Source organism: Schistocerca americana, chromosome 5, assembly GCF_021461395.2.
Source record: "Schistocerca americana isolate TAMUIC-IGC-003095 chromosome 5, iqSchAmer2.1, whole genome shotgun sequence".
Taxonomy (NCBI): Eukaryota; Metazoa; Arthropoda; class Insecta; order Orthoptera; family Acrididae; genus Schistocerca; species Schistocerca americana.
The window spans coordinates 550,048,928-550,072,617 of record NC_060123.1 but is presented as its reverse complement, the minus strand read 5'-3'; the positions used below and the strand labels follow the sequence as shown (position 1 = coordinate 550,072,617).

Here is a 23,690-nt window from a genome sequence, read left to right as displayed (position 1 = left end):
CGTGATTTCCCTAAATCACTCCAGGCAAATGCCGGGATGGTTCCTCTGAAAGGGCACGGCCGACTTCCTTCCCCATCCTTCCCTAATCCGATGAGACCGATGACCACGCTGTCTGGTCTCCTTCCCCAAAACAACCAACCAACCAACCGGTGAAGGTACCACTCCAATCACAGCCGTTTGTGTGTGTTATTGAAGGTAGCCTATGCATGGGGCGGTAATTTTCTTGTCCGGTTGCTGCTAGTCTCCGACTAGTGGCGCGGAGTGATACGTAAAGCTGCAGGAAGCTCATTGCTTTTTCTCGGAAGGAAGGCGCAGGTGTGGAGGGGTTACGATGTGCTTGGTGCACAATAGCACGGTCCTCCCATGTAGTGGTCAGACGTTATCGTCCGGAACATTCATAAAAAGTATGCGACCCCTCACGATCCCAAGTAGTTCAACATGGGGCCACTGTCACATCAGAGTGCCCCGGAGTACTGGATATGGCACGTATCGACAACCCAGCCAAATGGAGACCGTAGAGAGGTTACTTACAATCTATGTCAGGTGCTGAGTACGCAGCATCTCTATGTCCTTCACAAAGATAACTCATCGTCTAACGCTGTACGCGCCGCTGTATGCCCTACCAGGCCTGGCAACAACACTAAACGTGAAGAACACCAACGCATTCTGGCTGCCGTTCTACCTGTCACAGAGAATTAATCTGTAAATCGTTTACATATCCGCTGATGGTGAGTACGTGTACAAAGCTACATTGACAGTCCGACCAATGCCTTGTGGGGAATTCACTTTTTTGTAAGGTAGTGTATGTATTGACCGTGTGTGTGTGTGGGGGGGGGGGGGGTGAAGTGGTTTAAAATTTCAGATTTTATAACATGACTATATTGATCATTACCGACAATTAGCAGTATACATTGAAGCGCCAAAGAAACTGATATGGGCATGCATATTCAAATACAGAGATATGTAAACAGGCAGAATACAGCGTTGCGGTCGGCAACGCCTGTATGAGACAACAAGTGTCTGGCGCAGTTCTTAGATCGGTTACTGCTCCTGCAATGGCAGATTATCAAGACATAAGTGAGTTCGAACGTGGTGTTATAGTCGGCGCACGAGCGATGCGACACACCACCTCCGAGGTATCAATGAAATGGGGATTTTCCTGCACGACATTTCACGAGTCTTCCGTAAATATCAGGAATCCAGTAGAACATCAAATCACCGATATCGCTGCGGCCGGAAAAACATCCTGCAAGAACGGGACCGACGACGACTGAAGAGAATCGTTCAGTCAATGCTGGGCCATCAACAAGTGTCAGCATGCGAAGCGTTCAATGAAACATCATCCATAATCGCTTTCGGAGCCGAAGGCACACTCGTGTATCTTCGATGACAGCACGATACAAAGCTTTACGCCTCGCCTGTGCCGGTCAACATCGACATTCGACTGTTGATGACTTGAAACATGTTGCCTAGTCGGACGAGTTTCGTTTCTAATTGTATCGAGTGGATGGAAGAGAACGGGCATGGAGACAACCTTATGAATCCATGGACCCTGCATCTCAACAGGGGACTGTTAAGCTGGTGGAGGCTGTGAAATGGTGTGGGACGTGTGCAGTTAGAGTGATATGGAACCCCTGATAGTCTAGATACGACTCTGATAGGTAACACGAACGTAAGCATCCTGATGATATTAGGCAGGTTCTGTGGCTCTTGAGTGTATATCAGCAGTAGGTATATGAAGCTGTACTCAGGTGGGAAAGATATTTCACCCTAGTCGGGATTTGCGGTCAATGTTTCAGCTGTAAGCTACAGTAGGAAACAAGAAGAAAATAGAAATATACACTCAAGACATAAGACGTATATATAGTGGACGTAACAGAAATATAGGTATGCTTTGAAACAAAACCGTTCGGCTTTTTCTTCTTTCTTTCAACTCCTATCCGGTTTTCCTTGCGAAGTGTTCGAATCATTGTTTGCTATGGTACACACATGTCTGATAGAAAGAAATATATATCTGCATAAGAAGTGCTTAAATATTGAGCGCGCCATTGTAACATGCACAACTGGAGATGCCAAATTTCTTGTACAGTAGGCGCAGCAGGAAGTGGTTTAGAAATCTTCAGTAATCTATAGACACCTTTTTAACAGAGTCCAGACACCTTGATTATTCGCAATTTCTGCTGTTGACGTCAAACTGCAGCGCGCGGGCCGCTTGGTTCAAATGGCTCTGAGCACTATGGGACTTAACTTCTGAGGTCATCAGTCTCCTAGAACGTAGAACTACTCAAACCTAACTAACCTAAGGACATCACACACATCCATGCCCGAGCCAGGATTTGAATCTGCGGGCCGCACAACTAAGTATTCATATGACCCGCGGTTGTCAGTAGTATTTTACAACAACATTCACGTAGCAAGTAACAGCCGAATCCAAAAAAAGTCAGCTAACGGTAAGAGTTTCTTAAGAACGCAATTTCCCTGGTTAGTAATAAAAATACTTACAGAGACAGTAATATATTGAAAGGTGCGTAATTTTTGTTGACTTAGATGAACCCAGGCGTGGACTAACAAAGGAAACTCCCCAACGCAGACCACTCAGGTTTAGCGGTAAGATGGCCCAGTGGATTGTCCCTCAAAAACTGAACACAGATCAAGCATGAAAACAGGAAGAAGGTGTACTAAACTTTGAAGAAAGAAGCAAAATAGACACTCTGAAGGATCCAAGCTCAAGGTGCGCAAGACTGAACGAATTTGAATAGCCATGATGTCATGGTCATGGTGTTGGACTATGAAGGGGTGATCCGTGTTCGTACCCTAGAGAAGGTACATCCAGACGTACGTACCTCCTATTTTTTCTACAGAAGTACCACATGTTATGCCTCTTGCGTTCCGTTATAGAAGTTTTAACTCTTAAATTCCTTTGTTGTAACATAGTTCACCCTTTTATTTGTTGTTTTCATTTGTATAAAAGGTCCATGCGGCATCTCTGCTGCTCTTACTATTCACCACGTTTACTTGCGACGGTTATATATTCTTACCACACGGATTATATTCTATAACCAACTAGCTGACCCGGCGAACTCTGTTCCGCCTTAAAGCCAATAAATAATCAGATTTTGGATGTTAAGTTCAATTTTTTATTAGGACAAATAAAAATTAAGTATTTTAATGATTCTTTATGTTTTTTGGTGCATAGCTTCCACTCTTCAATTCAGTACCTTGTGATACACGACATTTTTTGTTTTATTATCAGGCGCAAGAACAAACAACGCATATGGTCTTCCGACCCGTGAACATGCCACATATAATTGACCATTTGAAAAATATGGATATTCCAGATTTAAACCACAAACTTTCAAGGATTCGCCTTGTGATTTGTTAATGGTCATGGCGAATGCAAGACGGATCGGAAATTGAAGTCTTTTAAACTCAAACGGCACATCGGTTGGGACCATCGGGATCCTCTGAATGAGAAATTCCTCACCCTCGAATTTTCCTTTGAGTATCGTCGCGTAAATAACATTGGTCATCAAAACGTTTACCGTTGCACAGTTTTGGTTGGTTTATGTTTCGAAGCATGATTACTACGGAGCCAACTTTTAGGCGTAAATTGTGCGGTGGTATGTCAGGCACATCCTAAGAGTTTAAAAATTCAATTGGATAGTTGGTGGCTTCATCTTCATTTGTTACACAGTCAATAAATTTGAATGAATGCATTTTACCAATGATCTCATTCTGAATTATGTAGTTTAGGTCATCTACATCTTTATTCTTAGCCGCTAAAATTGTTCCCTCACTCAAGCATTCATTACTTTTGTAGTTAGTAATGATGTTTGGGAATACTTTGTTGATAAGTTCGTCTTTCGATGAGACAAAGTTACAGAAATTATGAGGAAACGACATCAATCCGCTCGATTCTTCGACAGGTACTCGACCATTACCGATAGTCAGCAATTGCTCAAAGAAATCTTCAGCAGATGTATCATTAAGCAATGCAACTCTCATGTTTGTTGTCAGTTAATGTTTCTTCACAAAGCGCCATAGATTCGATGATTTGAGGCAAGCATTTATTTCATCTGCAGCCATTGATATTGGAACTACTGGCAGTGTTTGGCGGAATTCGCCAGACAGTAAAATCATTGCTCCTCCAAAACATTGCGTAGATCTTTCAATGTTCGGTTAAGTGCCTCTAATGCACGTTTATGAGCCGTTGTGCATTCGTCCCAGATCTTGGATGCTGATAAAACTTCGGCCAATGCTGAGTTTTTTGTAATATTACATGTTGGTTATTCAATAGCTTGAAGATATAACGGTAATTTTAATGCTGACTGAGCCGTACGGCATCTTTCTAACAATGTGTCTGCTATTCCGGAAGAACCAACTGCAACCGCAATGTTGGATCTCGCACGAACAGTGGCTAAAACTACTGACATGAGGAATGTCTTGCCAGTTCCACCAGGGGCATCCAGGAAATATAAACCACTATTTCCCTCATGAATTGCCTTCATTAATGTATCATAAACTTCCTTTTGTTGGGGGTTCAACAGGGGTACATTCGTTTGAACTACTAAATCTAATTTGCGTTTTGTTATTCCACGCCAGATGCGTTTCTGTTATACTACGTTTTATAGCGGTCGAACGGGATAAAAAGTATCCTATGCCCGTCTCCTGGTTCTAAGCTACCTCTCCACCAATTTTCAGCCAAATCGGTCCAGCCGTTCTTCAGTTATAAATAGTGTAACTAACACGACTTTCTTTTATACACTCCTGGAAATGGAAAAAAGAACACATTGACACCGGTGTGTCAGACCCACCATACTTGCTCCGGACACTGCGAGAGGGCTGTACAAGCAATGATCACACGCACGGCACAGCGGACACACCAGGAACCGCGGTGTTGGCCGTCGAATGGCGCTAGCTGCGCAGCATTTGTGCACCGCCGCCGTCAGTGTCAGCCAGTTTGCCGTGGCATACGGAGCTCCATCGCAGTCTTTAACACTGGTAGCATGCCGCGACAGCGTGGACGTGAACCGTATGTGCAGTTGACGGACTTTGAGCGAGGGCGTATAGTGGGCATGCGGGAGGCCGGGTGGACGTACCGCCGAATTGCTCAACACGTGGGGCGTGAGGTCTCCACAGTACATCGATGTTGTCGCCAGTGGTCAGCGGAAGGTGCACGTGCCCGTCGACCTGGGACCGGACCGCAGCGACGCACGGATGCACGCCAAGACCGTAGGATCCTACGCAGTGCCGTAGGGGACCGCACCGCCACTTCCCAGCAAATTAGGGACACTGTTGCTCCTGGGGTATCGGCGAGGACCATTCGCAACCGTCTCCATGAAGCTGGGCTACGGTCCCGCACACCGTTAGGCCGTCTTCCGCTCACGCCCCAACATCGTGCAGCCCGCCTCCAGTGGTGTCGCGACAGGCGTGAATGGAGGGACGAATGGAGACGTGTCGTCTTCAGCGATGAGAGTCGCTTCTGCCTTGATGCCAATGATGGTCGTATGCGTGTTTGGTGCCGTGCAGGTGAGCGCCACAATCAGGACTGCATACGACCGAGGCACACAGGGCCAACACCCGGCACCATGGTGTGGGGAGCGATCTCCTACACTGGCCGTACACCACTGGTGATCGTCGAGGGGACACTGAATAGTGCACGGTACATCCAAACCGTCATCGAACCCATCGTTCTACCATTCCTAGACCGGCAAGGGAACTTGCTGTTCCAACAGGACAATGCACGACCGCATGTATCCCGTGCCACCCAACGTGCTCTAGAAGGTGTAAGTCAACTACCCTGGCCAGCAAGATCTCCGGATCTGTCCCCCATTGAGCACGTTTGGGACTGGATGAAGCGTCGTCTCACGCGGTCTGCACGTCCAGCACGAACGCTGGTCCAACTGAGGCGCCAGGTGGAAATGGCATGGCAAGCCGTTCCACAGGACTACATCCAGCATCTCTACGATCGTCTCCATGGGAGAAAAGCAGCCTGCATTGCTGCGAAAGGTGGATATACACTGTACTAGTGCCGACATTGTGCATGCTCTGTTGCCTGTGTCTATGTGCCTGTGGTTCTGTCAGTGTGATCATGTGATGTATCTGACCCCAGGAATGTGTCAATAAAGTTTCCCCTTCCTGGGACAATGAATTCACGGTGTTCTTATTTCAATTTCCAGGAGTGTATATATACATATATATATATATACATATTCTCCCATGGAGACGATCGTAGAGATGCTGGATGTAGTCCTGTGGAACGGCTTGCCATGCCATTTCCACCTGGCGCCTCAGTTGGACCAGCGTTCGTGCTGGACGTGCAGACCGCGTGAGACGACGCTTCATCCAGTCCCAAACATGCTCAATGGGAGACAGATCCGGAGATCTTGCTGGCCAGGGTAGTTGACTTACACCTTCTAGAGCACGTTGGGTGGCACGGGATACATGCGGACGTGCATTGTCCTGTTGGAACAGCAAGTTCCCTTGCCGGTCTAGGAATGGTAGAACGATGGGTTCGATGACGGTTTGGATGTACCGTGCACTATTCAGTGTCCCCTCGACGATCACCAGTGGTGTACGGCCAGTGTAGGAGATCGCTCCCCACACCATGATGCCGGGTGTTGGCCCTGTGTGCCTCGGTCGTATGCAGTCCTGAATTTGGCGCTCACCTGCACGGCGCCAAACACGCATACGACCATCATTGGCACCAAGGCAGAAGCGACTCTCATCGCTGAAGACGACACGTCTCCATTCGTCCCTCCATTCACGCCTGTCGCGACACCACTGGAGGCGGGCTGCACGATGTTGGGGCGTGAGCGGAAGACGGCCTAACGGTGTGCGGGACCGTAGCCCAGCTTCATGGAGACGGTTGCGAATGGTCCTCGCCGATACCCCAGGAGCAACAGTGTCCCTAATTTGCTGGGAAGTGGCGGTGCGGTCCCCTACGGCACTGCGTAGGATCCTACGGTCTTGGCGTGCATCCGTGCGTCGCTGCGGTCCGGTCCCAGGTCGACGGGCACGTGCACCTTCCGCCGACCACTGGCGACAACATCGATGTACTGTGGAGACCTCACGCCCCACGTGTTGAGCAATTCGGCGGTACGTCCACCCGGCCTCCCGCATGCCCACTATACGCCCTCGCTCAAAGTCCGTCAACTGCACATACGGTTCACGTCCACGCTGTCGCGGCATGCTACCAGTGTTAAAGACTGCGATGGAGCTCCGTATGCCACGGCAAACTGGCTGACACTGACGGCGGCGGTGCACAAATGCTGCGCAGCTAGCGCCATTCGACGGCCAACACCGCGGTTCCTGGTGTGTCCGCTGTGCCGTGCGTGTGATCATTGCTTGTACAGCCCTCTCGCAGTGTCCGGAGCAAGTATGGTGGGTCTGACACACCGGTGTCAATGTGTTCTTTTTTCCATTTCCAGGAATGTAGATTAAGTATTCATTACACATTTCTGAACGCACGCGTAATATTTTTCAATCTTTTTTTTTAAAAAAATACACATAATAGTTTATTCATCCATTTTAAATAGTTTATGAACGCATGCATAAATGTCAACCATTACTTACAGATTTTGACAAAAAAATTTGACAGCTCCGAAACTAAAGAACTTTTAGGGAAAATAACGCATTTTTCAAGTATTCGTCAATTTTTCATTATGTTTAAGATGTATTCTGCTATTCAGGGCGGAGACAAATTCAACAAATCAAAAACCATGAAAATTTTTATTCGTCAATTTCTCATTATTTTTAAGATGTATTCTGCTATTCGGGGCGGAGACAAATCCAAAAAATCAAAAACCATGAAAATTGGTCCAGCAGATCTCGAGTTATAAGTGTTGTAACAAACCCGACTTTGTTTTATATATATAGATGTATAGTATGACAATTTCAAGATTACAGAAGAACAGACACGTCAATGATCGGATGGGAAGTTCACAATTTTGTGAAAAAAATGTGTCCTGTGGGAGATTTAAACACGGATCTCTTGCTTTGAAGTCCAACACCGTGACCACACAACCACGACGGCGTAGTTCGTGCAACCCGTTCGTTGTTGCACACTTTGAGCCTGGACCGTTCAGTGTTTCTATTTTGCTTCATTTTTCACAGTTCAGTTCATCTTCTTCCTGTTTTCAAGCTTGATCTGTGTTCAGTTTTTGAGCAGCTATCCGCTGGACCATATTACCACTAAATGTGAGGGGGTGCGATAGGGAGTTTCCCTTGTAAGTAATGTTGCGCGCTTACATCAGGGGCAGAGGGACAAGTGACATGGCCATCTCAGGCTTAGAGGATGTGAGAGGGGGAATGCTTTATTGTTAGTCTTGCCGTACTTACAGCTCACGGTGGTGGCCTACTAGCACTGATAAGCTGCTTCGGTCGAATTTCACACAAATTGATTCATGAATCCACGTTATACGGACGGTCTTTACGGTTTCAAATGCGGTGTATTTTTGTAGCAAGGAGTATGAAATAAAATCAAGGCTGATGAAATACATTGCAATGAGTAGAAGAAAAATAATATTCAAAACATTTAGTAAACATTTGTGACCTTGTCTACTATTGGATCACTCATTTACATATAACTGCAATTAATCGCCCACTTCGACAGACAACACAAGAACCCCTCGTGAGAATGCGCTAGGTGACGATCAGTTTGGCTTTAGGAAAAGTAAAGGGACGAGAGAGGCAATTCTGACCTTACGGCTAATAATGGAAGCAAGGCTAAACAAAAATCAAGACGCTTTCATAGGATTTCTCGACCTGGAAAAAGCGTTCGACAATATAAAATGGTGCAAGCTGTTCGAGATTCTGAAAAAAGTAGGGGTAAGCTATAGGGAGAGACGGGTCATATACAATATGTACAACAACCAAGAGGGAATAATAAGAGTGGACGATCAAGAACGAAGTGCTCGTATTAAGAAGGATGTAAGACAAGGCTGTAGCCTTTCGCCCCTACTCTTCAATCTGTACATCGAGGAACCAATGGTGGAAATAAAAGAAAGGTTCAGGAGCGGAATTAAAATACAAGATGAAAGGATATCAATGATACGATTCGCTGATGACATTGCTATCCTGAGTGAAAGTGAAGAAGAATTAAATGATCTGCTGAACGGAATCAACAATCTAATGAGTACACAGTATGGTTTGAGAGTAAATCGGAGAAAGACGAAGGTAATGAGAAGTAGTAGAAATGAGAACAGCGAGAAACTTAACATCAGGATTGATGGTCACGAAGTCAGTGAAGTTAAGGAATTCTGCTACCTAGGCAGTAAAATAACCAATGACAGACGGAGCAAGGAGGACATCAAAAGCAGACTCGCTATGGCAAAAAGGCATTTCTGGCCAAGAGAAGTCTACTAATATCAAATACCGGCCTTAATTTGAGGAAGAAATTTCTGAGGATGTACGTCTGGAGTACGGCATTGTATGGTAGTGAAACATGGACTGTGGGAAAACCGGAACAGAAGAGAATCGAAGCATTTGAGATGTGGTGCTATAGACAAATGTTGAAAATTAGGTGGACTGATAAGGTAAGGAATGAGGAGGTTCTACGCAGAATCGGAGAGGAAAGGAATATGTGGAAAACACTGATAAGGAGAAGGGACAGGATGATAGGACATTTGCTAAGACATGAGGGAATGACTTCCATGGTACTAGAGGGAGCTGTAGAGGGCAAAAACTGTAGAGGAAGACAGAGATTGGAATACGTCAAGCAAATAATTGAGGACGTAGATTGCAAGTGCTACTCTGAGATGAAGAGGTTAGCACAGGAAAGGAATTCGTGGCGGGCCGCATCAAACCAGTCAGTAGACTGATGACCAAAAAAAAAAAAGGTAATTACTGTGCCACAACTTTGAGCCGCTGATGGTGGCAGAATTTGTAATAATCTGCACACACTGTTCCGAAAGACGCCGACTTATGACTATCACTACATAAGGGCCGGCAGCTAACTTATCGCTCTTACTATAGCTAGTCTGTTGGGGACTCGTAACATACAAATTTATGTAGAGTATTTTTATTAATAAGATCGGTACATATGCTGTTCGAGGTGCGTCCCACAATGTCAGTGTTAGCTCTTGAGCAAAAATATTTTACATCTACACCTACGTACATACTCCGCAATCCACCTTACGGTGCGTGGCGGAGGGTATCTCGTACCACAACTAGCATCTTTTCTCCCTGTTCCACTCCCAACCAGAACGAGGGAAAAGTGACTGCCTATATGCCTCTGTATGAGCCCTAATATCTCTTATCTTATCTTTGTGGTCTTTCCGCGAAATATAAGTTGGGGGCAATAAAATTGTACAGCAGTCAGCCTCAAATGCTGGTTCTCTAAATTTCCTCAGTAGCGATTCACGAAAAGAACGCCTCCTTTCTTCTACAGACTCCCATCCGAGTTCCTAAACCATTTCTGTAACACTCGCGTCATGATCAAACCTACTAGTAACAAATCTAGCAGCCCGCCTCTGAATTGCTTCTATGCCCTCCCTCAATCCGACCTGATAGGGATCCCAAACGCTCGAGCGGTCTCCTTTACAGATGAACCACATCTTCCCAAAATTCTACCAATGAACCGAAGACGACTATCCCCCTTCCAGACAACTGCCATTACATGCTTGTCCCACTTCATATCGCTCTGCAATGTTACGCCCAAATATTTAATCGACGTGACTGTGTCAAGCGCTACACTACTAATGGAGTATTCAAACATTACGGGATTTTTTTTCCTATTCATCTCCATTAATTTACATTTATCTATATTTAGAGTTAGCTGCCATTCTTTACACCAATCACAAATCCTGTCCAAGTCATCTTGTATCCTCCTACAGTCACTCAACGACGACACCTTCCCGTAGCCGGCCGATGTGGCCGAGCGGTTCTAGGCGCTTCAGTCCGGAACCGCGCGACCGCTACGGTCGCAGGTTCGAATCCTGCCTCGGGCACGTTTGTGTGTGATGTCTTTAGGTTAGTTACGTTTAAGTAGTTCTAAGTTCTAGGGGACTGATGACCTCAGATTTTAAGTCCCATAGTGCTCAGAGCCATTTGAACCTTCCCGTACACCACAGCACATTGCTATCCACCCTATCCAAAAGATCATTTATGTGGATAGAAAACAACAGCGGACCTACCACACTTCCCTGGGGCACTCCAGATGATACCCTCACCTCCGATGAACACTCACCATCGAGGACAATGTACTCGGTTCTATTACTTAAGAAGTCTTGGAGCCACTGCTTTAAGGAGTCACACAACCTGTTGTTGTTGTCTTCAGTCCTATTACTGGTTTGATGCAGCTATCTACGCTATCTCTTTTGTGGAAACCTCATCGTCTTTGCACAGTTATTGCAACCTATATCCACTGATCCAGCTTACTCAAACCTCGATCTCCGTCTACTGTTTTAAAGATTGGCGTTAATACGTACACGAAACGCTGTAACAGAGCAAAATTTCTGGAAGTAACTTAAAAAATTGCAAGAACTGACCGACACCCGAACCATAGTCCCTCAGGTTTTCAGTATGACACTTACCCATTCAGCCACCATTCCACAATACCATTAGTTGCCTCAGCTCCGAGGACACTTACCTGAAACAAAAACCATAACCACAACTTCGTTAGTTCAAACCTTGATACAATAATGGCGCATTTATTATTACATACCTTATACAGGTTGTATCACAAATAATGCCGTAAACTCATACAGTTGTACACGATACAAGAAGCAAAAAAGTCTCCGTAAACGAACTGTTACGAGATAATTGCCCCTTTGTGGTTGTTCAAAAATGGTTGAAATGGCTCTAAGCACTATGGGACTTAACATCGGAGGTCATCAGTCCCCTAGAACTCAGAACTACTTAAACTTAACTAACCTAAGGACATCACACACATCCATGCCCAAGGCAGGATTCGAACCTGCGACCGAAGCGGTCGCGCGGTTCCAGACTGAAGCGCCTAGACCCGCTCGGCTACACCGACCGGCTTGTTGTTGTCAACCAGTAACTTGATTCCACCTAAAAGTCATTCAAGTTTGGAAAAGGTAACAATACGGTACAACATTAAGAAAAGTTATTACGGATACATTGGTAGAGGCGCAGGTGTTTTAAATGAATACCACAAGACTTACATGACAGTACTCGTAGTTAAAGGAAGTGCTCAAAGTGTCATCCTTTTACCCGGGTTCACGCCTGTACCCGTCACCACAATGAGTCTGCAATCCTTTCAAACACAACTTGACGATTTCGAAATTTTTGACAAGCAGTGACAACACCTTGCTCCAATTCTTCAACCGTGGCGTACACTTTGCCTTTAAAGTGACCCCAAACACAGAAATCCATGGAGTTCAGATCAGGTGACCTTGGAGGGCACGGTACAGCTCCTCCTCGCCCTATCCATCTCTGGCGATACCGTAGCTCTTTTAGATGTCGTCTTACCATAGCAGCAAAATATACTAGTGCCCCATCACACACGTACCACACCCTCAGGCGTTGTTGTAAGAGAACATCCTCAAACAATCCTGCAAGATGAAGCAGCAGAAACCAAAGGTAATTCCGTCCATTAGTCTGTCTGGTAACATGTACGCCCCAAAAAGACGGTCACTTAGTACCCTTAACCGCACACTCAGTGAGAAACGTCGCTGATGTGGAGACTGATGCACAGCATGTGGGTTGGAGGCTAGATGCCTCCAAACGTGAGAACTGTTATAATTAAACACACGATCACGAGTAAATCCTGCTTCATCTGTAAATAAGATGTTATTTTAAACCGTAGGATTGTCTACAGCTTCTAGTTGCATCCAATGACAGAACATTAGTGTAGGACCAAAGTCCTCCTCAGTAAGATACTGAACTCATTGGAGGTGGCACGGACACACTGCACTGCAATGCGTTATTCTCCAAACACTACTGTGGCTCATTCGAGCAATTTGTGTGGCAAGTCTCCTTGTCGAGATTCTTGGAGGGCGCTCCACTGTTTCCAGCATCATATCTTCAAGTACAGGAATAATTCGTGCAGCCCCACCCTCTCCAGCAAATTCAACTAAATACATAAGAGTAACAATTACAAACAACTTAAATGGGAAAGACCACATATAAAATGTTGTGAAGAATGCAAACCAAAGACTGCGTTTTATTGGCAGAACACTTAGAGGACGCAATAGATCTAGTAAAGAGATTGCCTACACTGCGCTTGTCCGTCCTCTTTTGGAGTGCTGCTGCGAGGTGTGGAGTCCTTACCAGATAGGACTATCGGCGTAGATTGAGAAAATCCAAAGAAGGGCAGCACGTTATTTATTAATCGAGAAACACGGGAGAGAGTGTCACGGACACGATACCGGATTTGATGTGGACATCATTAAAACAAAGATGTTTCTCATTGCGGCGGGATCGGCTCACGAAATTTCCATCACTAATTTTCTCCTCTGAATGCGAAAATATTTCACTGGCGCCGAACTACATAAGGAGAAACGACCATCATAATAAAATGAGGGAAATCAGAGCTTGTACGGGAAGATACAGATGTTCGTTGTGAAGGTGGTTCGATGACCGTCTGTCAGGCACTTAAGTGTGATTTGTGGATTATCGATGAAGATGTGCAAAACCCTCAGGTGCTCGGAGGCATTGATTCACTCTTTTCAACGTTCCATTTTCGGGTTGTCTTCGAGCAGGGTACGTCTCTTGGTACAAGCTTTCGGTGTCCCGTGCACTGCCGTTAGACCTACCACATACGAGATGCATTTCGCCATACTCCTCTTTACTGTAACGTTCCATGTTACCACCAAGCTCGAAGACATATGAACTATTGGAAGTTGAGGTTTCAATAGCTTTTCTTTTCTTCGATACTGAGTAGAAGAGTAATACGCCGAAAACCGAGTTCAAGATACGTAGTCCTTTGGCGACTGATGTAATGCTAGTTTAGGAAACGAGGCTGTTAGTTTCGATATTAGATGTATTAAAATACTAAGATAACTGTTACTTCGTTAAGGAGTGCAGAGTATGGTACAAATCTGATAGTTCAAATTTACAAGTCTAAACGTAGACAGAAGTCGTACATTATTTTCTTGTGATGCAGTCCGCATTTTCAAAAGTATAAGACGATGGTTGTAATTTCAGTAGTAAAATGAAAGAATATTTGGGTTATAGGATGTAATTCTTCATTTCCATATTCAGTATTTACATATTACTGTTTCATCATCAGTACAAGAAACTGACATGGTCAACCACTGACAATAACTTTATTGTGCATCCAATGACGGCGAAGGCAAAAAGTCAACAGTCTGTTAACTTCACTTCTGACGACGGAAATCGGAATAATTCTCGAAATTCAGTCTCGGCGATTATTCTGCTTGCGCACAAAGAATTTAAATCACTGCGACAAATGAAATGCGTGTCCAACGATAAACTGGTAAGCCACTCCGACACAGCAACAGAAAACTGAAGAACAAGAAACTGTTGCCACGTCACGTTGCCACACAACGTACAAGGAGAATCGAGTACCTTATATTGTGAATGGAGCTAGATAGCTGAAATTGCTTGCAGCATTTTACGAAGCTTCAGGACAATAGCAAGTACAACTTTGCATGTAATATGCTGGGACGTAGTGGTTGCGTGTTTTCTACTTGAATTTTGTTTATTTAAATGAGCTTATTGTAGTTAGCTAACCACATCTTTAGCAATTTTGTATAATAGTAAGTAAAAATTGCTGACGATATTGAGAGTAAGATACCATTTTCACAGTGCAGTTTTTCCCACTTAGAAACCCAAAAATTAGTAGTCTAGCGTTCTACACGAAAAAGCTTTTCGTTTTAGGCTCTAATTATTACCATTGACATACTCATTGTCTCAATATGATTTACTTTCAGAAGAGGAGACATGATTTCATGCTCCCTTTGAACATAACTCATTTCTTCCAAAAGTTATTCTATCATGTCACTAATTTGCATAACGTAAAACTCTCTATTTGTTAGGACAAATAACCCGAATTGTGTGCTCATAGATATCAGTCAGTTTTTGAAAAATGCTGCTTCAGTCACCGCTGCTAGATACCAAAGATTTTGCTTTTTACTTGGAGGGTCTTTTAGAAGTGACATGGGTTTGATATGCTTTTTAAATATTAAAAATAATATTTAAAAAAAACTCTTCTTTAGTGTTTACATATAAATTCAGAATTTTCGAGAAATACATCTAGAAACTGCTGGTAAACCTGACATACTGTCAACAGTGTTGATGTAAAACACAATAAATGTTGCCTCATGTTGTTCCAAACTATGTTATTACATTGCGGATTGGTGAAGTACTTTTAAGATAGGTAATATGGCAAGAATATGTGGACATCGGATTTTAATCGCATTGGTGAGTATGCCCGAAAGACGAAAAACTTATGCATACGACAGAACATTTAAAGAAAAGATTAAGAAAAGCTTTGTTTTATGCTTCTTCCCTCCGGTAAGTGCAGTTACCTTTTTATTCGAAGAGAGTTAAATTTCCATAACTTTTCTTTTCAGTTTGGTGCCCGGGTAGTTCAATGGTAGAATTTTGACGTCCGTTATTTTTAGGGTATTACGAATATGAGCTCAGAAGTCTCCATCATATATTTTGAATACAATAGTGTGTGAAACTGCCAGTGCGCTAGGTGCTGGAAAGTGATAGGGCTAGACAGTCAAATAAACACCATTCGCACAACAACAGTATTATTAAGGGAAACCACCAACTCTGCTCATAAGTAACAAAAGACAAAAAGTTGCCCTTAGGTTTACAATACAATTACAAATGCCGACAGATGTGCAACTAGCTTCCTTTTACAGTCAACCGAATGTCGACAGGGCTCAAACCTGGCACCAGTTCACAGTACTGGACGCGCCGTTCTGCATGACCTGGCCGAATACGGCAGTCAGTGGTAATTCTAAAAGGCATGAACAGAGTACACTTAACACACAACAGGTTCACAACAGCGGGTGTCTCTTCAAAGTTCCACAAATTATACACTGCATTGCCCGCGCCCAGAAATACAAGATTTAAAACAACTGTTCACGATACAATAGTGCTTGTATCTGACGGTGATAGGTATTAACTCCTGAATAGTAAACAACTCCTGGTCCAGTCGCTTCACGACTGGAATCCGCCGCGCTACTGGACTAGACCAGCGGATGCATCGCCTCCCAGGTAGAGACAATTGCACTCTTACCGTAAGTACTAGAAGTTAGTAGTAGTAGTAGTAGTAGGTAGAATAGAACACTAACCACGCTAACCAAGTAGGGACTGCAGCGACAAAAACAACTTGGCCAGCCCAGTGCCAGGGGCATGCTCACTGGGCTTAAACCGGCGCAACTGTAATCGCTGCAGAGTAGATTAGCTTAGAAATAGAATAGATTAACCTTGCTCATATATAAGCCAGTTTTAGAAAATCTAATGTACATCTACATCTACATTTATACTCCGCAAGCCACCCAACGGTGTGTGGCGGAGGGCACTTTACGTGCCACTGTCATTACCTCCCTTTCCTGTTCCAGTCGCGTATGGTTCGCGGGAAGAACGACAGTCTGAAAGCCTCCGTGCGCGCTCTAATCTCTCTAATTTTACATTCGTGATCTCCTCGGGAGGTATAAGTAGGGGGAAGCAATATATTCGATACCTCATCCAGAAACGCACCCTCTCGAAACCTGGCGAGCAAGCTACACCGCGATGCAGAGCGCCTCTCTTGCAGAGTCTGCCACTTGAGTTTATTAAACATCTCCGTAACGCTATCACGGTTACCAAATAACCCTGTGACGAAACGCACCGCTCTTCTTTGGATCTTCTCTATCTCCTCCGTCAGACCGATCTGCTACGGATCCCACACTGATGAGCAATACTCAAGTATAGGTCGAACGAGTGTTTTGTAAGCCACCTCCTTTGTTGATGGACTACATTTTCTAAGCACTCTCCCAATGAATCTCAACCTGGTACCCGCCTTACCAACAATTAATTTTATATGATCATTCCACTTCAAATCGTTCCGCACGCATACTCCCAGATATTTTACAGAAGTAACTGCTACCAGTGTTTGTTCCGCTATCATATAATCATACAATAAAGGATCCTTCTTTCTATGTATTCGCAATACATTACATTTGTCTATGTTAAGGGTCAGTTGCCACTCCCTGCACCAAGTGCCTATCCGCTGCAGATCTTCCTGCATTTCGCTACAATTTTCTAATGCTGCAACTTCTCTGTATACTACAGCATCATCCGCGAAAAGCCGCATGGAACTTCCGACACTATCTACTAGGTCAATAATGTTGCTGAACTATGTTGTATCATATATAGACCCACTAATTATTTGAGGTGGTGGGTTTTGTTTGTGTCTTTATATTGTATTGTATTGTGTTAATAAAGAATTTTTTATTTAAAAAACAATACATTTATTATAAATAAAAATACAACTCCTGGTAAACCTAGAACAAGCGTTGTAAGTTTAGTCCTTTTTGGTTGAACAACGGCTGTCGCAAGTGGTAACTGGTACACCACCTTCCTTCGGCCGCCACCCGGAACCCATGACCCTACAATTCCTTCAACCGATGCACAGCTGACCATTTCGCCTTCTGTCCGTACGCTCGCGTAGACACTGACGCCAGCGTCGTGCTGCTGCTCACATCTAATACTTTCCCCTCTTTGGGGAAGTGTGAGGGGGAGTTTGTAGCCTTTCGGCTTTTACTCCCCTGTGTACTTGTGTGTGTGATTATTTCTGTACTTTTTTGATGTCTGTGAGATGTGGTGTTTGTTCTGTGTGAGTCTGGTACTTGCCTGAGGTTTGGCGAGATAGTTGTAGCATTTTGGGTAGGAGTAGGATTTGGGAATGGGTATTGGGATTTTTCTCTTCGACTTAGTCGTCGAAGATCGTCATGGGGCGATTGTGTTTATCGCGGGACATGTCATACCGACCTAGGGAGTGGATGAGGGCGTTTCCCGACCTGGAAGTACCTTCATAGAAGGCCCTTGCCAGGTCTTGAAAACGCTCTCTCAGGAGTGGGATTTCCGCAGCGGCATGCAAATCATCGATAGGGAATCCAAGGGGTAAACGCAGTGCCCTCCTGAGGGCGCGGTTCTGCAGCCTCTGGAGTTTGTCCAGGTGCTGCTTCGCCGCGTATCCCCAGACAGGACACGCGTATTCCATGACTGGCCGGATCAGGGCCTGATACACGTTCACTCCTACTGAGCAGGAAAGGGAGCTGGATGAGTTGAGGATTGGGTACAGGATGGACATTCTGGCGCAGACCTTCCTATGGACCTCGTCTATGTGGGGTTTCCACGTAAGACGAGAGTCCAAGGTTACGCCAAGATACTTGGCGGTTCTGCGCCAGGGGAGTTGGGTTCCGTTTAGATGAAGGTGGGGGGGGGGGGGGGGGGGGGGGGCGAGGAGGTTCGCGCCTTCCGAGCCTACGGGTGATCAGCATCGCCTGCGTCTTTTCAGAATTGATGGTGATTCGCCAGCGACGGGCCCAAGTTTCTGTGTCATCTAAAACCCTTTGTAGCCTACGGATGACCAGGTCCTTGTTCGCGTTTCTTGTGTAGAAGGCTGTATCGTCAGCGTACTGTGCAGTGTGCACCAGGGGGGCCGTTGGTGTGTCCACAGTGTACAGACTGTACAAAACGGGCCCCAGGACCGATCCCTGTGGCACCCCAGCACGAATACGCCTTCTGGTGGAGGTGGCCGTTTCTACTTTGACAGAGAAAGTTCTGTTCGAGAGATAGCTTTTAATCTGTTTAACTATACTCCCGGGCAACCCTTGGGTGTACAACTTGTAGAGTAGCCCTCTATGCCATACTGAGTCAAAGGCCTTGGCTACGTCAAGTAGCACTATCCCGCAGTAGCCTCTGTGGTTGAAGCCCTCTGTGGCTGCTTCAGCCACTCTCATGATCTGTTGTGGGGCAGAGTGGTTCTGCCGGAATCCGAATTGGAAATCCGGCAGAATTTGCTCTCTGGCGATGTGTTCTTGTATGGGTCTTAGCAGGAGGCGCTCGTAGATCTTGCTGAGAGTTGGCAAGAGGCTAATCGGCCTGTAGTGCTGCGGGAACAGAGGGTCTTTCCCTGGTTTGTGTATTGCGACCACTTCCGCGTGTTTCCAGCAAGCTGGGAACTCGCGGGTACGAGTAATCTCGTTGAAGACGTTCGCGAGGTGTTCGATCGCCGTGGGTGGAGGTTTTTGACCAACTGGTTGGTGAGATTGTCATGTCCTGGCGCCTTTTTGGAGGGGAGGTACCTAATTACTTTTGCCACGTCTTCGGGGGCAAAAACTGTGGGTTCGTCTTCTGGGTCCTCCTCAGCATTGAGGAAGACAGCCAGTTGACGACGGACCACTCTTTCATGCTCATCATCCTGGGGTTCAGCCGCTTGGAACTGCTTCTCGAAAGTGTCGGCGAGGGCGTTGGCCTTTTCAGCATGGCTGTAGGCCATACCCCGCTCGCCATGCAGTGGCGGCATCCTAGCGCGTCTTCTTGTGAATTGTTTGGTTGCTTGCCAAAGTGTGTGATCGTCTACTTTGAGGGCTGAGAGGCGGTTTTGCCATTGCTGGTTTCTGTGCTCATTGAGCGCTACCTTCAATTCTCTCTGTAGACGATTCAGCAGCCTCCTTGTGGCCTGGTTTCTGGTTATCTTCCACTCTTTTGCCACTCTGTTCTTATGTCGAATTTGAGCTAGCAAGTGTTCCGGGAGCTGTATTTGCGGCGGCGGGCCATCCCTTTGTGGAGGGGTGGCTTCTTCCGCTGCCTGCAAGATGGTGCCTGTTAGGTCTTGTAGCGCTTGTTCTACTGTTTCGGCAGTAGGTGGCGGGGCGCGAGCGATATCAGAGGCGACAGTTTCTCGGTATCGCTCCCAGTTTGTACGTTTGTAAGACGTCTGGTACCGTGGGAGTGCTACCCATTCTCCCACGTCGACCTCTAGGATCACTGGGTTGTGGTCGGAGGACATTCTGTTGATCGTCCTCGCGGTCACAAACCCCGTAATCCTCCTAGTGAGAGCTATGTCCAACACGTCGGGCCTGCTTCCATTTTTTGGAAAATGTGTGGGCTCGACTGGACCCCAGGTTTCGAAGTGGTGGCTGCGCGCTAGTTGTTGCAATCTGGCGCCTGCTCTGGAGGTTACTCTAGAATTCCAATCAGGATGTTTGGCATTGAAGTCGCCCCCTATTATGAGTTTGCCTTCAATTTGCCCTAGAGTAGCTATGTCTCCCTCATCTATCTGGTCTTGTGGGGGTCAGTAGATTGCAACGATTGTTAGGGGTCCAGTGGCAGTGGCTACTTCCACCGCCACTGCTTCGATTTTATTGGTAGCTGGTAAGAATACCTGGTGGTGGGGGATCCCTCTTTTTATGTATATGGCCACTCCTCCGCCTTGGGTTGGCCTGTCTTTGCGATAGCTAACATAGTTGGGGACTGTCGCTTTTATTCCCGGTTTTAAGTGGGTTTCCCCCATCATGCATATGTCGATGGAGAACTCCTTCATGAGTTCTCTGAACTCGACCTCTTGGTTAACAATGCCGTCTGCGTTAAAGACGCACATTGTCAGGCCATGGATGTTTGGTCGTCTATCCATGATGGGGTTTTGAAACTACTGAGGAAGTCACAGAGGGGAGCGACTGCTGGACTGTTGCCTGGAGGGCAACGAGGATCTGTGTGTTCTGCTTCTGGGCTTCCCTGAATTCCTTCATCATTTCCATGACGAGGTTCATGGTCTGCACCATTACACCTAACAACTGATCCATGGGGGGGGAGTGTGTGTGGGGTTCCCTAGAGCTTCCTCCGTCGTGGTGGACCTGGTCGTTGGTGCTGTGTATATCCCGGTGTTGTTCTCTTTGTAGTGTCTGGTGTTGTGATGATTGGGCCACGCTTTCATGGTTCCTCGGGGGAGAAACCACTTCCGCATATGTCGCCCTCGGTGTGTCCGGCCTTGGTTTTACCCAGGCCTTGTCTGTGTGTGTTGTTGTATTTTGTTTTCTTGTGTGAGTGGTTGGGTTTGTCGTGTTCTGTTTGCGTGTGTGGGGGCGGCCTTTGCGCCCTTTGCCTGCTGTGAGTGTCTTTTGTGGACCTCACAACCTTGGTAACCCGCTGTGTGGTTTTTGCCACACAGCGCGCACCTTATTTGTGGGTCCGTGTGCTGGAGTGTGCATGTCCTGGTGTCGTGGGCCTCGGCGCACTTCCTGCATCTCACTGGCATGTTGCAGTGCGCAGCGATGTGGTTCAGGCCCTGACACCTGAAGCACTGCACCGTCTTGTTTTTACGGCGCAGCGGTTCCGTGGTGACAGGGACTGCCAGGACCATCGTGATCTCCCTCTTGTTTTGAGGTATGTCAGGGAGTGTTACCTGGTACAGCGGCCACTTACTGTTTATGCTGCCCATTTGCTGTACTACCTTGACGACATACCCCCGGGCAGTCAAGTCTGTTTTGATTGCCTGGGGGGATACTCGTCTTGGTAGGTCTCTGATAACTATGTTTCTGTTTCGTGTCTTTGTTGTTGGGAAGGTGTTGTGAGGTATGCTTCTTGTGTTGAACAGTGCTTTGACTGTGTTGTAGTGTTCGAGTGTGTGTACTGTGACTTTTATTTTGTCTCCACCGGCGGGTTTTGCCTGGAAACTGCCTCCCCCGATTTCTGTCTTGAGCAACTCAAAGAGCTCCTCGTAGTTTTGAGGAAACTCTGCGACAATCGGGGGGAGGTGGTGGGCGACTTGGTTCTGTGTTTGTGTTGTGTTTTCTGTTAACGCTGGCTCCTCAGCAATCACCTGGAATCTGTTTGGGGTGGGTTCCACTCCCCGGGCTGGCGGAAGCCTCGGCTGGCGAAACGTTTTCTTCGCCAGCACGAAACCATCCGAATCCTGCCCAGTTACACGGTTCCCTTCCAGTTCCGGTGTTTCCTGGTCCCCTCCCAGAACGACGACAGGTGCTGTCGGGGGCGCAGGCTCCTCGGAGGGTGTGGATGTGGTTAGGGTGGGGGTGGTGGATTGCTTCTTCCCCTTGGAGTGCTTCTCCTTCCTATCCTTCTTTACACGCCGCTGCTTTGTTGTGGTGGACTTGTGTGGGGGGGATTTAAGGTATTTGGAACGGGTGGAGGACTGAGACGAGGGGGTGGGTTTGGGGAGGATTTTGGTCGGCAGACGGGGCATCTGCTTGCCATTCTTCATGGACGTAAGAAATTCGGGAAGTGTGCCGGTGGCGTGGGCAAGCAGGAGCGGAGATAGGACGAGGTTAGGAGGGGCAGGATTGCAAGTACTGACTATATATTTTGATGTTGGTGTGTTGTGTATGACTGCTGTGTTTCTTGCCATGTCCGGAGTGGGAAGTGGGGCTGCTGCCAGGGGGGTGCCAGTTACAGCCATCGTTGACACCGTTAGGTGCACTCGACCATACGCTGTTCTGAAGGCGCCCAATCAGCTTGTCCGCTCGGAGTGGATTCGGCGCTGGAACCTCACTTCTTGATCGCCAGAAAGAAAGAGTCGCACTCGGCACGGGACGGGAGGTACGCGGCTGTCACCCCGGGACAGGAGTGGTGGCACATTAGACGCAAGGGTGACTGCAATTTATGCTTGGAAGAGTGGGGGGGGGGGGGGGGGGGGAGAGAGAGAGAGAGAGAGAGAGAGAGAGAGAGAGAGAGAGAGAGAGAGAGAAACGAACAGTAGTGACCCCACCCTCGCGCAGAACCAAGTCTCGTATCCGTGTCTGGTCGTCTCCTTTACGTCAGCGTTTCCCATAATGTAGAATGAACCGCAGGCACAGAAGCAAAATTCACGAGGCGATAACAAACGTTTTCTTGAGCGGAAAGCTGCGGCGTAAGTGAATTTGCACACACAGGTCGCCGCAAGTTTGTAAGAGCTATTATGGGTAAATGATTGAAATGGCTGTATTACGCTCCTTGGAGTTTTTGTGAAAACACCTCTGAAGCGGTTATTTTCCAAGGAGCGTAATACAGCCATTTCAATCATTTACCCATAATAGCTCTTACAAACGTGCGGCGGCCTGTGTGTGCAAATTCACTTACGTCGCAGCTTTCCACTCATGAAAATGTTTGTTTAAAGCACTGTTATTATTATCCGTTTTTTGAGTTGCAAACAGGGAGACACTATAATGACGCAGTGTAAAGCAGATGGGAGCTGGAGGGAGGTTGTACAAATTAACTGGGCAATATTCGAATGTAGGCGATTACAAAAATTTAAGCTTTTTGTAATTCTGAAGTAGCGTGGTGACTAATTCAGAAGTACAGCTCGCAGTCTGAAAACCCAAATGTAGGTTTTATGTTGTTTCCTTAAATGATCTTTGGCGAAAGGCAACCGCGACATATAACCTGTCCCGCACTTGTTCAGTTCCAGTTTGTGCTCACTCTGTAATGACGTTGGCGTCGAATGGATTTAGCTTCATGGAAAGGATGTCACACGATTTCACAATAAATATGGAAGCACGTATTTTACACGGCATTGAGTGCAATTCCACGAGGGTGGTCCGAGGAATCTGGTAAAAAAGCAACAAAAAATGATTTTTTCGTAAACAACTCACCTTACTTCTCCACATAGTCTTCTTTGAGGAATATACACTTGGTAAAGCTTTTTCATCCCATCGGAAAAACAGGTTCTGTCAAACTCTGCAAAATGCTCCTTGACTGCAACTACCACTTACTCATCTGATGAAAATTTTCACAGCAAGACGAAGTTTCGCCGGCCAGGTGGC

General features: G+C 46.3%; 1 protein-coding gene across 1 annotated transcript in view; it reads right to left on the bottom strand.

The window, feature by feature from the left end:
* Positions 1 to 23,690, bottom strand: part of LOC124615973 (venom dipeptidyl peptidase 4-like) — a 572,498-nt gene that overhangs the window by 244,791 nt on the left and 304,017 nt on the right. The window lies entirely within an intron of this gene.